Raw genomic sequence first — 16,898 nt, forward strand, 5'->3', positions numbered from 1 at the left:
TGTACTAGCGGCTCCTAGGAAGGAGCTCCGTGATAAGCACACAGAAGACTCCGGAGTCACGTGCCACGACAGTTAGCTTAGTAAAGCTGCACGGCGTGTGACGGTGCCCGCAGCGCTGGGGTGGGCATTTCTGCTTCACACATCGTTCCTGAGCACTTTTCCACCTGCTCCCCTCAAGGTCAAGGCCTGCTGTGCGGTCACCGTCACACCGCCTCCTTGGTATTTAAAACGTTGATACGTTTAACGTTTTAAAGGTTTCTTTTAAAAAGAGAGGACAGAGGAAAACGTTGACAGATTCAACTACCTAAAACTGTAAAATTTCTGTTGAATAAAAAATAAACATTTCATTTGAATGGGCAGAGCTGGCTGCACTAAATCTACCGTGATAGGAAGAGCTCATCCCAAATGAAAGAGCAGCTTCGAGCCTCCACCGATAAATGGACAAAGTACACTTAGCAAAACACGTTCAAATAATATGTAAGCCCCCACGTTGCAAAACGCTTTATAGCTACTAAATTAGAAAAACAATTAAGCGAATACTTAATATTGATAAAATTCTGTGGGTCTGGCACATTCAAACGTGACTTGGCGTAAATTGGCAAAAAAACCCTTTGGGGAAATAAGGTGGTTCTATATAATGAGACATAAAAGTGTTCTTCCTTGGGACTGGTGATCCTATTCCTAGAAGTTTATCCTAAGGAAATAGTAAATATGAAAGAAGGGGGAAAAAGTCGTCAACAGTCGTCGCCTGGCCTCTGTGGGGCATGGGTTCCAGGAAGCCCATGGTACCAAAATCCACGGATGCTCAAGTTCCGTATACACAGTGTGTATTATATGCATACAACCTATGCACATCCTCCTGTATACTTTGAATCATTTCTGGATGACTTATTGTACCTAATACCATGTAAATGCTACGTCCGTAGGTGCCTGCACTTGGCAAATTTAAGCGTCGCTTCGGGGAACTTCCTGGAATTCTTTCTGCAATACTTTTGATTGACAGCTGGTTGAACCTTCAGGTGCATAGCCTGTGGATGCGAGGGGCCGGGTGTACAAACATCAACAACCCAGTTGTGCGGGAAGAGACGCATGGCAGCAGGGGGCGGGTAGACGCGAGGGAGTGGGGATTAGGGGATGCCTTTCGGGGAGTCGATACAGTCACGGGAATCGGGGCCCGTGCTGGCGAAGACGGAGGGGCGACGGGAACCGATCAGCAACTGGCATTTCTGCAGAATCCCAAGACCCGGCGAGAACGGGAGGAAGGTGTGTGAGGGGGGCTGCGAGACGCCTCGGGTGTGGTTTGGAACACGCTGAGTTTGGGGTGTCTGCCGAGTCCCCACGTGGGGACAGCTGGCGGGTATTTCAGTACAGAAGCCTCTGGTCCGGGGAAGGGGTCCTGGAGGAAGATGCGGGTTCGAGGGGCTCAAAACATACCTGTGGTCATTAAAACGACCAGAGGAAAAACAGTGGCCAGGGAGAAGTTGTCGAGTGAACGGAGCACTGGCCAAGCACAGAGCAGAGAGAACCCCCGGGTCTGAAAGGAGGCCGAGGCACAGGAGTCCGCGAAGGACCCGAAGCGTGGCCTCGTGCAGGCGGAAGGGGTGCGAGTGTAGCCAAGAGGAGGGCCCCGCTGTCCCGAGTGCAGACGGAGGGCCAGGAAGGAGGCGAGGAAAGCGTCCCTGGAGGCCGTCATCAGGGCCGTGGGGAGGGAGGGTGGCCACGGATGACACTCTGCAAACACCAGGCCCGGCGGTGGGCTTGGGGGGAGGAAGGCTGGGGATGGGGGAGGCGGCCAGTGAGGATCCAGGGAGGAGGAGGGGACAGTCTAAGGAACCATATACCAGAGGAACCGGGGGGGGGGGGGTCGGCATCCGGGAGAGGGATGGGGGGGTAACCCTGGACCGCGACCAGGAGGAAAGCTTCCTCCTCTGAACCCAGAGGAGGGGAAGACAGGGGTGGACTTAGAAGGGGTCGAGGTGGGTCCTCATCGCTCGTGGCGCCTCAATGAACTCGACGGTGCAGGGCGTGGAGAGCGTGGGGACGTCTGGAATTGCCCAGGGAGAACAGGAAGGCAGCAGACGAGGGCGCCCGAGGCCTGGCAGGAGCGGGGCTGCGTGCTTGGGGCGGCAGCGGCCGCAGGGCGGGTGTTTCCTCCGGGGCACCTGGCAGCTCCTCGTCTGGGGTGGAGACACCCGACAGGAGGGCCCGCGTAGGGTTAGGAGTTTGCCGGACACGATATAGAGCGTTGAAGGTGGTGGCGAAGATGCCCCCTGGAAGGAAATCACAGCTTTCTTCGCCCACCCTTCCTTTCCACCCACATCAGGGAAGCGCGTGAAGCCAGAAAATGGCTTTAGACTTGGGCAGATCTATGGAGAGCGGGGAATGGATATTATCAGTGGGGTTGGCCAGGGGCTGCCGGGGAAAAGGGGCAACTGCGGGTGTAATGGTGGAGCGCCGAATGTTGGCAGCGAGTAGGACGTGTGGTCCACGGCGTGGGGCTGAAGTGTGGTGGAGAGGAAAGCCAGTGTGGACGAGGTCTGGACACTCTAGCTAGGGGGTCGCAGTGATCTCTCATGGGGATGGTGAAGTCATCCAAGATGGCAGCAGGACCTACGAGCGAGAGGAAAGAAGGCGCAGAGCTGTGCTGATGCAAAGGCTCCATCCTAGCGCCCGCTGAGAAGAGGAGGACCGACGAGGAGGAGGGAGAATTAAGGTCCAGGGAGAATATCGAGCAGGCTGCCCAATCTATGATACACGGCGCATGCGAGTAAGCAGTCTGCACCTGGGAGAGATGCAGAGGCGACAGCAGCCCTGGGGTAGGGGTGCTTCTGAATCTCCTGCGCCAGATTATAGACAGGGGTCTTCGGGGGTCTTGGTTTATTTTCTCTCCCTAGAGGCACCTACTGCAGTGCCCTGCACTAAGAACTCCACAGACATTTGAAGAATAAACGTATTTTCTACTTTTGTTTCTAACGGAAGTAAATACAGTAGCTCAGATATTTAGGCTAACTGGGGGGAGAAAGGCCTATCTGAATTAGTGGGAAGTCTTAATAGCATATATGTAAAGAAACAAGGTTTTATTACGTTCAGATGCCCACAGCGACACTTCTTAATCAGAGGGCTGCCTTAAAGTTCGTGAAATCGTGTTTTAACGAACAAAAGAAAATATTTGTATTTGGCACCCTATTCGATGATAGGAAAGCGTATATACCACAGAAACGAGTGAATACACCCTCTCAGCAGGTAAACATCTCCCTCCTTCCTTGCAATGTTACTTATGTAATTAATTTCCATAGCAACCCCTCTCTTCTTCGATTGGGAAATGCATGCATCCAAATTAGCCCACATTAGGAAGCAGAGATTCGAAATTAACAAAACAGACTTGGATTATACCAACATCAAAGCGATTCCCGGCAGCCACGTGTGTCAACGACTAAGTTTAGGAGAAACAGAGGGAAGGTCTCCCACCGTGTAGGGGGCTTCCCAGCGGATCTTTCTCACCATTTTAAGCTCAAGTGTTCTGCTGCTTGTTCAAAAGGTGACAATTTCTGGTTATTGCTTTCTCCTTTCAGTGAAAAGTTATCTGGTTTCAATCATAAGAAGCCGGGGAAACCTCTGCCTCCTGTGTCTCCCTTTGCTTGCAAAGCATTGGGCTTTCCGAAAAATACCTCTACAAACAAATATTTCCATCGGGCATATTACTGACATTCTAGTTCATGGCTTACACTCAAACTTAAACTTTTAACTAGAATCTACCTACAGACGACGAAATCCTATTCTTTCTGTTACGTGCGCAGATGAGTCCTGAGAACAGGGCCAAAGGACAGTCATTGTATTGATCTGAAGACACTCCATGTGCTTTGTGGATAGAGGTATCGGGTAAGCAGAACATATTTTCTGCTATGTGAATCTATAGCTAAAGGTCAAGCTATTATCCTGGTAATGGTTCCATTAGGAGTAGTGATGTGAAAAGAGGTCTTGCATTTATGAGCTGGGTTTCCTACTATGTTAACAGTGGGTCATTAAGAATCAGAGTAGAACAATTTGCATTCATCCTTAGAACGCAATAGGTGCTAAAAAGAAATTTCCCTCTTCTCCTGTTTTGATATATTAAGGGGAAGCAAGGGATCATTTTAAACAATCCAAACGATCTGAACAAGTGGATTAAGCCCAACGATTAAACTAAATACAAGAGTGGAAGCAGCTACTCTGCTTAACATACTTTGAGGTCCCAAGGCACACAGAGTATGTGCAGTCAGTCACCAGGGAAATGACAGATGTTCCGTTTGATCTGTACGTGAATAAGGACTTTTCTCAGATGCCTGCATGCATTCGAGCCGTGCCCTTTAACTGGATATCAATCATGAATAAGCTGGTGGTGGCTGAGTGGATCCTTCCCTGGGAACGTGGCATCTAATATAATCACCAGTGAACACGGAGGTGTGTAGCGTGTCTGAATGGGATAAGCTGGGAACAGAGCGGATCGGCTGCGTTCCCCAAACAGCTGTCTGTTCACACGACAGTTCCTAGAGGACTCTGCATGAGGGTTTTTCTGGCTCTCTGCACTGAGAAAAGCAGGCTACGGTACGGATGTTGAAAGAAAGCCACTGGATCACGCAGACAATTTAAGAAGCAGGAGAAGACTTCTGGAGCTTTGATTTCACTGTGAAATCCTCTAACTGGGTTAAAACTCCGGCCAGCTGTGAGAGCCCAGCTTCCAATTTGTTGACTCAGTGTTAACTTCTGGTCAGACGGACAAGCGGAAATCAAGACTTACGTACGTCAAGCAGAACTGAAAGCGGGGTCCCCGTTAGATCTGCCAAACTGCCTGAGGCTGTGCGGGCCCGGGGTCAAGAAAGAGAACCCAGCGGACAAGGTTGCCCTGCGGGCTGTACCCACCTCCTCCCATCAAGCGAGGAGAAAAGCCAGTGCCCCTCCCACATTCCCCTCTTACCCTCGACTCTTTCCAAGCTATGATTTGAAACCTCCCATGTGCTAAGTACCATCTATCTATCTCATTTAATCTTGGCAAGAACCCGGTGGCACAGGCATCCTGATCCTATCTGACAGATGACAAGCTCAAAGTTCGGGCGGGTTAAATAACCGGCCCAAGATGGCAGGGCTAATAGGGATTATTTTCCACATAAATTAATCAATTTTGAATTTAGCGTGTCGTATATGCGCGCACAGATTCTGTAAAAGAGTAAATGACCGGATTCTCCACAGAGGCCAGCTGACAGCTAAGGTAATGCTTCTACGTGAGAGCTGTGAATGCTGCTCTACTTTCAACCACACAAAGCAGAGGCGTGGCAGCCGACCGGGGAGGGAGACCCAGGCAGGTCTGTGAGATCGTGGTCCCCCCATATTAAGGGGCCCAGGTGGCCTTGGTATGGAAGGGAGAGGGACACGGACTCCGGTAGCTTGGGTGTATAGTGAGGGTGAAATAAGGACATCTGCAGAACAAAGATTGAGAGACTAGGTCACAGAGACCGGCATTCAAAGAATTGCTAAAGGCTGTAGGTACCTGAGGAAGAAGAAACCAAATGTGGAAGGAAAGGTGGGGGCGGAGGGGAAGAAAGGGAGGGCATGACCTGTAGGGTTTTAAGAATTACTGCAATGTCAAACTAATGAAAACTGTGTAGTACTGGCTCAGAGGCAGATAAAAGACCAAGCGTAAACATGGAAAAGGGGAGCTTAGTCTATGAAAGAGGTGGAATTACAATTCACGTTAAAAAAAAAAAAAAAAAAAAAAGAAGTATGGTGTTAAAATGACTGACGACCCATAGAGGAAAACACATTCAACCCCTCCCTGACATTTTAGGCAAAAGTAAATTCCAGGTGGATAAAAGACTTGAATATGAAAGAGAAAACGTTAAAACTTTGTTGGAAAACAAAATAAGAGAGAGAGAGTGTCATTACATAATCAGGGCAGGGAGAATTTCTTAAAAAGGGCACAAGAAATGCACAAAGCGAAAAGTAATCTGTCTGACTGTTAAATCTAAGCTTTGGTATGATTAAGGACTTCGCCGGCAAAGTTTCTACAAGTCGGAAAGTGAGAACAAATATTTTTAATACCTGTAACAGAGGAAAGAATTCGTGGAAGTCAATAAGGAAACAAAAACCTAATGGGAAAAGGATGGAAATTCACAAGAAGCAAAATAACCGAATGGTAATAAATATGAAATGACGCTCAACCTCGTTAATTATCAGGGAACCGACCGCTGAGGTGTCATTTGAGACCAATCAGACCGGCAAAGAGTAAAATCGGCTCCCACCAGATGTTGGCAAGAAGGAGGAAAAATGGGATATCGTATCCGATTGCTGGTGGACGTCTCAGTGATACAGCTGGCTTTGCAGAGCCATCTGGCAACACTTCGTGGCACTGACGAGGCTTCTACCCCGAGACTCAATTCCACCGCCCACGGCACGCCGCCCGCCACGGAAAATGGTGAGCAAGGAGAACCAGCCACCTTAACTGTCTCTTCACAGAAGGCTGGGGAAAGAAAGTGCTTTCTTTGTACAGCGGCGAGCAATTAAAATGAATACACTAGCTTTGTAAGTGTGCTGATATGGATAAACTTGAGGAAAAAAAAAGACACAAGCTTGCAAAAGGACATCATGAGGCCGTGTATAACACGCGGACTCACAGATTCGCAGAACGGTAGCAAATGTGAGGTACGGATACACACTTAAGCAGTAGAGTAAACACAGCACGAACAAGGAAGATTCACACCAACTTCACGTTAGCCTGGAGCAGGAGGGAGAAAGGGTCTGGTGAGGAACGTGTTGATTCTTAAAAAAAATAAAGGAGCGGGGTGGGGGGAGGGTATGAAGTAAATCTAACATCTGTTTTCAATCTCAGTGGTAAGACGGAGAGGAAAGGAATCATGGAAAATGTCTTTCACACATTCAAGATGAAGAGGAATACCATTATTTCCACTTCTGACCTCAAGGCTACTTACTGCTAACGGGGACAGATGCTGCTCTTCAATCCGTCCGTGAAGAAACCAGACAACGCCTCCTAGGATGAGGCCACGGAAATGCCAGCGTTGACTAGTGTCAATGCAACCCTCCCACACACCCTCTCAGGATAAGCACCAAAAGCTTTCCTTAAACAAGAACCAGAAGACTGGGCGATGGGCCTTCTGGGAGGAACAGGTGAAGGCATCCCCCTGCAGGTCTCGGCTGAGATGCGACCTTCTCAGGCAAGGCCTCCCTGAGTTCCTTAACCAGTGGCTTTAAAAGAATACCATCTAGTGACCGTCTAGACTCTAAACTCAACAAGGGCAGAGGTCACAGCTCTCTCGTCCGTGGCTGGCACGTAAGAGGCAGCGTAAACGTATGGTTTGTGGAAGAATAAATCTGAGGAACTCTTTTTCTCTGGTCTTTGACTTAGCTTGAAAGAACCGAAGGAAGAGTTTCTTCAGTAAATGGCCATTGGTCTTGAAATACACGGAGTCCTGGAATTCATTTCAGGTTTGATTTAACAATAAGGCTTACAGTGGTTCGTCCACGAATGCACCTGAATATGAAGTCTCCGGATTAGAAGTAAAGGTACGGAAATACAGTCAGGCAAACGGTAACGTGTTTCTTGATGAGATCGGGATATCCTACTGAATTGCGTATGCAGGAGACCGCGGGGCCATCAGCTGGTCCAGCAGGGTGATAGCTACCGATAACCGCCACCGAGTACTTCGTCCCCTAAGGGCTGATCCTTGCACGGCGGTGTAACTTCCCGTTGGTTGTTGTAATGAAAAGCAATCTAGTTATCCATAAAAACGATTCCCAGTCGTATTTATTTAATTATGAGAATCTGGACAGAATTCACTGGCCCCATAGTATTTCTGAACTGGAAGAGACTTGAAAAATTAGCCAAGCCACACTCTTTTTTTTTTCAAGAGAAGGTGATGTTTCAAGACCTTATGTGGCAGACTTAGGAATAAACCTACATCCCACGATGCTCCTTTCACTGTCCCCAGACTCGCTGGGACTTGGAGCTTTGAACAATCTTGGGGAATCACAGTGATTCTCAAAGATTTGAGGCCAGAGTAGCCTGGAGGAAGAGAACAGTATCCTCTGTCTCCCTTTATTTCGTTTTTGCTACAATGGGGTCTCTGTCTAAGAGGAAGTGCCTTTAGCGGGTGTCTTACATTAAACAAAGTTAATTTTAACTTAGAAAGCCCTCAGCAGACCTAATCTGCAACACAACTAGGCGGAAGTGCAACACTTTCCTTCGGCTTGCAGTGCCGTAACACGTTTGTTTCACGCGCTTGGTGTATTTTATGGGGATGTATTATATCTGCTAAATATTAAGATCTGGTTAATAACCAACTTTGATAAAATGGTGTTTTACTCTTTACCCCTTTTTTTTGGCAAAGAGAAATATTTCAAGATCATAGATTTATAGAAATTCTACTTGGAAGGCATCTTGGAAATAGTATAACTCATTTATTTCGTAGATCTGGAACTGAGAGCCTCAAGTGAAACGAAACTCAAAAGGTCAAGAAGCATCAGTTCAAACAGTTGGTCAGTGGCACAAAAGCACGTGTCCGCCAAGTGCCCCAGCACTGCCTCATAGAACGCTTCTATGTTCATCTGTTCTTTCTAGAAATGAATGAGGAGAAAGTGCTGAGTTTTTCTCTGAGTTCTTAAAGCTAGGGTTTCTTGGCACATGAACTTTCGAAGTCATTCCATGAGGTCCTGGGTTCGCCCACTAGCCAGTCACAGCCACAGGACCAGAATGAGCTATGACACATTTGGGAAGTTCAGGGACCATCGTATCCCTCACAACCACCTAAATTCCGAGACGGCCCAGGTGGGAAGAATAAGAATGATGAGCTGGGAGAGCAGTGGGGGTGACGCGGGCCTTGCCCGGGGGGATCAGGTCGTCAGAGCAACACACCTGCCCCATCCCTGCCTGCATCTACCTGTGGCTGATGTCACAGGATGAACGTTGGGCTGAAGGTGCTGGGCGCTAGGACAGGGCTGATGCCTCGGATTTTGTTTCCCGTTCTTTCTGGACGGTGACAACTCCCTTCTAATTGAGAGCAGCTTGAAGGAAACTTGGGGCTTATGTTGAGGCGGACAATAGACAAGTTCTCACACTTTTCCTTGATACTCTCTTTGAGGCACCAAGGTGCCATCGGGATGGATGCTAAAAAAACACAGGGATGGATAAGTATACAGATATATCAAGAAGTCTTGAGATTTGTAAAGACAGAAAATGGCACATTTAGCCTGCTTAGGGATTCCATTTGGGGATTTATTTAAAATCAAAATCCCACAAGAAAATCATTATACTTTACCTCTTGGAGATGGTTACTCTCTGGCGTGAATGAAAGTGCGAGAAACTACACTTCCTATATTGCGCGTTGTGGAGGCTGCTCTTCGACCTTTGACAATAATCCACGCTTTCAGAGCCGCCATGGAATACAAATTAGGTTTTATATTCAGGATCGCCTCGATGGTTTTGATTGACACGATTTATACCCTTCCTGAGTGCTCTGCACCACTTGTCTGTTGCTGTTTTTCTTCTGTCTTCAAACTTATATTCTGCCTTCTCGAATTTCAGCTGCCTTCTTCCAATTGGTCCTGGAGAAGTTGTGTGCTTATCCTGTTATTCATGCCTTGCATACAACCAATGGGGTGGAGTTGTGTTGATTTAAAAAATAAATTTATTTATTTATGTAATTTATTCTTTTGGCTGCGTTGGGTCTTCGTTGCTACACGCGGGCTTTCTCTAGTTGCGGCGAGCGGGAGCTGCTCTTCCTTGCGGTGCGCGGGCTTCTCACTGCGGTGGCTTCTCTTGTTGCGGAGCACGGGCTCTAGGCGTGCGGGCTCACTAGTTGTGGCTCGCGGGCTCTAGGGCGCAGGCTCAGCAGTTGTGGCGCACGGGCTTAGCTGCTCCGCGGCATGTGGGATCTTCCCGGACCAGGGCTCGAACCCGTGTCCCCTGCATTGGCAGGCGGATTCTTAACCACTGCACCACCAGGGAAGTCCTGGAGTTGTGTTCTGATTTTTAAGAAACCACCTTTTACAGTGAGGATGAATTGACTGCCTGATTCCCTCCATCCCTCTTTCTTTCCTTCCTGCATTTATTGATCATTAATTATGTTTCACATGCCAAGGAACATGCTAAGCAAACATTCCCCATGTAAGATTTTCTCCCTAGGAACTTACAGTCTTGTTGGAAAGATAAGATGTCTAAACCCAAGTAGGATGACCACAGACCCTGATTTGCCCAGAATAGTTCCAAATGTCTGTTTTCCTGGTGAAATGATTAACAGCGTCATTTTCACTCTCAACAGAGTCCCAGTTTGGGCAATAAATGATACAGTCATCCTGCACATAAACCATGAGTAGCAAAGCTCAGGGTCAGGATGTATTGCTAAGCGGTCTAAAAGTAACATGTGCCATCGGAATTTAGAGAAGGGAGAAATCAATGGAGGCTCGGGCATCAGGACAGAGTCTCATGGGAGAGATGATGAAACTTGGGCCGGACCGAGGAGAATGAGCTGGATTTGTCTACAAAGAGAGGAAGAGCATTGTAGCCCCGGGGAACACAGCACAGCTCAAAGTCCACAATGCGTATGTGGTGCTTGGGGGACAGTGTCAGTGCTGGGCTGGGCCGCCAGGTGGGAGCCCAGGGAGATGTGGTTGGAAGGAGAGGGAGATCGAGTTACGGGAAGCCCGGGAAAGGCCAGGGTTTGCACTTGCTTTCACGGGCAAAGAAGCGGTAGGAAGAACGTCACGATCTCTTGTCTTACAGAAGAAGCAATGAGGGGCAGGGAGGATATTTAAAGAGTGTGTTTGCCGAACGTCAGGGACAAGGTGTGGGACAGCTGGACCAGGACGGTGTCAGAGAAGCCAGAGGCCGGTGGATGGGAGGGGAAGGACAGGAAGGGCTGGCGGGGCCGGGTCGTGAAGTGGGATTAGCAGCAGAACGACACAGAAAAGGCATTGATGGTGATTCTGAACTTTCAAAGTTGAAAAGTAGGAGAAGGTTGACGCCTCTGTCAAAAATAATGTGTCTGCTGCCTCAGTAACCTACTTACGTATCCACCGCCCCGACCTCTGTTCTCTACTCGTACCGGTTACTCCCCATACTAACACCTTCAGCTCACTGAGGACAGGGAGTGGATCCTACCCAGAGCCTCGTATATAACGGAGGCACTCAGTAAAGGAATTAATGAATAAATGAATGAATGAATGAATAAATAGCTTGTATAAAAAAATGTGTCTGCTGGGGGGTGTTAGTGTTAGAAGCCCCAGGCCACCTTTCAGGTGATGCACGTGTGGTTAAGAAAGACCACCCAGGGCTTCCCTGGGGGCGCAGCGGTTGAGGGTCCGCCTGCCGATGCAGGGGACGCGGGTTCGTGCCCCGATCCGGGAAGATCCCACGTGCCGCGGAGCGGCTGGGCCCGTGAGCCGTGGCCGCTGGGCCTGCGCGTCCGGAGCCTGTGCTCCGCAACGGGAGAGGCCGCAGCAGTGAGAGGCCCGCGTACCACAAAAAAAAAAAAAAAAAAAAAAAGAAAGAAAGACCACCCCTGACTCTAGAAAGAGGCCAGGACAGGCCCCCATGCCCGGTGGTTAGGCTGGATGTCCTGCGTGCCTTGGTCCCTGCTGTCAACTGTCTCCCTTGCTCCTGGCTTCTGTCCACATTTCTAATTAGGGTTTGCCCGCACTTAGTTGTAGATGGCTAAGCTGCCTCCACACGGGTGGAGATGAAGAGGTTGGGGGAGACATGTACATAACATAACCAACACTGGATGTGCTCTGTGATCAAAGGGACAGGGTGGATGCAGGGGCACCAGGGTTCAGAGAAATCCCAGGAGCTGATGATGGAGAAGTGTCAAAATCTAACCAAGAGCCAGGAGCACCAGAAAGAAGAACCTGGAAACACAGTCAGCGTAACAGAAGACTTGACCCTGAGTAGCAGTCAGTGAGAAAACCCGACTAATTCCAAGAGGCAGCGTCTCTCTCTCTTCAAAGGATGCTTTTAACCAGACAGATGCAGCCAGGCTTGCTCTTATACAAAGATGTCTTCAAGGCGGCCACAATAGATGACAGCTTTCAGTTCAATTTTAAATAAAGGTCTATGGATTTTGAGGCATTTTCTTAATGGAAGCTGACATAGATACTTGGTTTTTTTTGTGGGCTTACCGTCAGTCCCTAGTACTACACTGACGGCGGCTATTCTATGATCAGCTGCATAAACCCCTCTAGGGCAGCGAGCCAAGCAAATGTCCATTCCCGAGTCTCTCAGATTTCTGCAGCATGCATACCTTGTATGAGAGAGTCAATAACCCTTCGTGGAAATGAATTAAAGCAATTGCCAGATCCCTAGCACCAACGATAGGTCCGGGAGAAAAGCGACGAGGAATGCAGTTTGACCAATTCTGGACTCAGTATCCAATTCTGCTTCCCAGCAGCGGGAAGGAGAATAGATAGGAGAGATGGGGCATTACCTGAAGATGCCGGTGAGCGTTTCAGATCAGCCACACAATGCAGGGATGGAAAGGAAAAAGCGATGGGCTACACAGAAAACACTGTTTGCTGGGGTCAGGGCTGCAGCTGGCCCACGTCGTGCCATGAGGCAAACGAGAAAGTTGCCCCTTCCTTGGGCCATTGCACTTGCCTCTGCCAGAAAACTGTCATGATAAATAAACAAGCCGACACCGTCCACCAGGGGAAGCGGTGCCCACAACACCGCCAGACACACAGTCATGCTATAGTGGCCCTGCTCGTGCGACAGAGACTCATCTCTTTTGACAGGAGGCCGTTTATGGAATGCGATGCAGGCCGGGTGAGAATTCAGTAACCCGGACTTAGAACCGAGTCCCTGCGCGTTAATCCGCAATGGGTTGCCACCTGTGCTGTGGTGCTGGGCTGAAGACAGATCAACAGAAGCCACAGACTCCTTCTTAACAAGTGTCTCCACGTTTCCCTTTGCTCCTTATGCGGATAGAGTTGTCATTCTGAGGAAGGGGGGGGGGGTTCCTTTTCTGAGCTTACGTTAGACTAGTGCCAAAGCGGCCCTGGTCCCGCCACTGTCTCTGGCCCCAACCCGAAGGATTCTGGTTCGTTAAGTCTGGGATGGGGCCGAGGCAGCTGTAGGAAGCACAGCCCCGGTTGAAAGGGGCGAACTGGCTTTGAGTCCATTGCGACGGCATTTATACACAGGAAGCTCAGCGCTTAACGGTGAACGGGTTGCTGAGAGCTCAAGGCCCAACGCGCTCAGAAAAGACTTGAAACAGTTCCGGAGGCGAAAGGCCTTCACCCGATGTCTTACTTCACTGAAGCTGCGTTGAAATTATTCTGTACTTTTTAACCTCTTCCATTCTCTTTGCATCCGGGACACCGCTCGTATCCTTCAAGGTCTGGTTCTGATGTCACCCGTTCCGTGAGCCCTTCTCTTAACTGGGAGTTCAGCCCCCTGTGCTTTCTCCCTCCACGCACGATGGGCACTTGACGTTGATTCTGTCCTGGCTTTGAGATGGTTCTAGGTCCTGGCTCACCGGTTACACGTCTGTCACTCCGCCGGACTGCACGATCCCGAAGGTCAGGGGCCACAGCTCACTAGTCTTTGTCACCCGTTCCCGCCTCACGGTGGGTGCCTGATAAGCGCTGGTGACGTCTACGTTGGCGAGGTCAGTGGAAATACTGCCAGCGTTTTGGTGCTCTCGTGACTTATCCAGCATCGGAAAAGCAGCAAAGACCGGTGGGGGGGTCTCCTGTCTCGCGCTGTCTGGTGCGCACGTTGGCTGGCCCAGTGCTTCAAATACGCCCTCGGGGGGGCTGGCCGAGTGCTTTGCCAAGAACGGAGGTGACCTTTCCTGTCGTGATGGTACAGCTTCACGGAAGACCACACATTTGTTTATTGCTGGAGTCTGGCCACGGTCCTCTTCCGCTTTGGCAAGCGAGGCCGTTAAACGCTCGAGTCCTGGGAGGCACTGCAGGCTCGTGTGCAACCAGGGCCCTTGTGTAGCGCGCAACAGGGGAGAATCAGTTTAAGCCCCGGGGAGTCAGCGGATGAGAGCCAGTGACACACGCTTTCTTCTCATTCGCTCCAGGGGAGACGTCGGGCGGCCTACAGAAAAGGGGTGCCCTCAGCAGCGGAGGAGGACGAACGTGTGCAGGAGGGCAGTGCGGCCAGTGCAGATGGCGGCTGACAGAGCCAGCGGTCAGCATCGGGGCTGGGATGGCGCCGCTGTTCCCGGGGTGGTCGGGAAGCAGCCTGCCCCAGTCACCTGCGGGTGCTTGTTCAAAATCCAGATTCCTGGGACTGCCCTACCCCTCTTGAGTCAATCTCCGAGGATGGGACCCAGAAATCTGGGAATTCTGAACCGATACCTCGGGTAGCTCTGGTGCACGTTGAGACATGAGAGCAGCTAAGGAAGGGGCTCTGCGTATGGAAGGACCACGGTTCACCATCGCCCACCTGCCACCGGGCCTCCATAAAGAGAGGGCGAATGCAGACAGCAACTAGGTGACAGTCACAGACAAGCTCTGAATCTGATGTCATTAAATAGTCCTTAGAGGTTACTTCGTTGTCATATCTTATGCAGGTCTATCCTGTTTTAAGCTGATGTGATGTGTAAAAATCTGAACAGATTAGTTCCCAAATGAATATTCGTTTTCCGGAAGGATTCTTGAATGAAAGCATTTATCAACCGGTTCCAATGGCCAAACACTTCAGCTAGAATCGAATTTACATACAACGCTGGCAGACTACTTCCACACAGGTCAGCTTGCACACTCTTTCTCTGTGGTTCTGTGCACTGGAAGAGTCTCTTTCCCTAGAGAAGGGACCACACTTCTCTTTTTCTCTCTACCATGACGGGACTGCTTCTCACTGTCTTCAAAGGAAGACCTGCCCTTGAAGCTAGTAAATAAACTCAAGGACAGCTAAGCCTTACCTAGAAATTCATTCTGAATACGACACAACAACTGAGCGGTCATTTAAAATCACGAGTATGGCCACCTTCCCAGTGGAATTTATAAAGGATCCAAAGTGCTAAATTTTAAGATAGAAGTTTAAGGCGGAGACCCCTTTCTTTCTTTTCATATGGTCCTCACAGAAGGTATGAAGGAATGGCTCTGGAGTGAGAGAGGCCTGGGGTTAAATCTTGGCTCTCCCACTTACTAGTTGTTTCCTTTAAGTTTACTTAACTTCTCATAGCCTCAGTTTTTCCTCTCCCATAAATGGAACTAAAATCATCCACATCGTAGGGGTATTCGAACCCAAGCTGATGTTTCAGCCTTGTTCTTACAGGGAGTTCTCAGAACACCCAGAAGTTACTATCAACAAATAAGAAATCAGATGTAGGTTCCGCTCCCAAACATATTGAAGTCTATTTGAGATCAGATAGAAAACAGCTATTCACTTTTTGGGAATAAATCCAAGGACATGAGTGACGATATACAATAAAAATGGAAAATAAAGGAGTTCCAAAATGGCAAATATAGACCCTACGTGTCTCTAGAGTTGCTGGAATAAAAGGAGAGGTTTTGGTGGTCCGTCTGGCAGAGCCTATGAAAGGGTGAGGTCACGTGAAGTGTCAGAAGCATAGTCGAATGTCTGGAGCACCACCCCCCAAGCCCAGGGATGCTCTGACCCCCGCGGGCCACCCGGCCGGTCAGCAGCACTGATGCTCCCCGAGAGCCGCGGTGCAGTTTGTGCCACGTGGCGTGAACCAAGGGCAGTAGAATGGCCCTTGCCCTTGATAAGGAGACGTCATTTCCTTTGAATGCAAGAGGATTCAAAAACCTGGTGTAGTTTGATAGTAATAAAACTTTCTCAGCTACTCACTATGAAGCTGAACTAAAAAGCATAACCCAGGTCTAAAAATGGCTTTACTGCAGCTGCACTCTCTGAAGAGCATTCAGAGGTGCAATGATTATATCAATATCTGATAACTCTCACTAGGTCACCCCGTGTGGTCTCCTGGGCATAGGACACCAAGAACTAGGTGGTCTTTGGCAGGTAAAGCATGAAGGGAGGGAAGTACACCTGGGTCCTGACCTCCATTCTGCATCCTGGCTGTAAAATCATTTCCAAATTAAATCTAGGATACTAAACTATCCTTAGCACCAAAACCTCAGACTCCACTTAATAAGATCCTAGGTTGCTTCTTCGCAGAGTTAAATTCAAAGCGCTCGGGTGAATGTTTCTAATTAAGGAGGATCCTTTCATCATCAACACCTTGGGTCATCCCTATAAATGAATTTTTAGTGAGTTACCAGTAAGGGGCACCTACCATAAAACATGAGACTGTGAAAAGCATGATCTCTACCAAGAGGCTTAAACAGATTTTTCAAGATACTGTACTATGGGGAATATTAATTATAACCATGAAGAGCTATGTTAACAATCCCACGATAAACTCTGCCTTTTCAGTCCGTTTCTGTTCCTATTTATGAGCATTTTACAGGTTTTCCTTATCTTGTTTCCCGTTCTTGTCTTAACCAACCTCATCATTTTGTTTGAAACAAAATCCAGCCTCCACTGTTGTTTTCACTGAAGGTTTTATAAAATCAACCAGTCTATGTATATTCCTAGGTTGTAGAACTTTTCAAATTAACACAGTATTGGTGCACTGTCCCATAAAGGATGGAGGAAGAAAGACTGAATATTTAGTATTTGCAAAATATTTTCAAAATATGTGGTAGACAGCAGCAGTAACATGAGCAGTTTTCTTGCCACTATTATGTAGAAAGACATTTTATCGCTTTGCCAGATCACTCAGACGCGAAAGACTTGCTTAGGGAAATACATTTCTTTTTGTTAACTCTAATGATAGCATGAAAAACTGGGTATAATTATTCAATAAGACCGTCAATTAGGAGTTGCTCAGATTTCCCGGGTCTCTCCCACGTATACATGGTATTAAATTTTG

General features: G+C 48.6%; 1 protein-coding gene across 5 annotated transcripts in view; it reads right to left on the minus strand.

The window, feature by feature from the left end:
• The window catches only part of BEND7 (BEN domain containing 7), a 75,601-nt gene that overhangs the window by 15,727 nt on the left and 42,976 nt on the right, over nucleotides 1-16,898 (minus strand). The window lies entirely within an intron of this gene.

Source organism: Kogia breviceps, chromosome 3, assembly GCF_026419965.1.
Source record: "Kogia breviceps isolate mKogBre1 chromosome 3, mKogBre1 haplotype 1, whole genome shotgun sequence".
Classification (NCBI taxonomy): domain Eukaryota; kingdom Metazoa; phylum Chordata; class Mammalia; order Artiodactyla; family Physeteridae; genus Kogia; species Kogia breviceps.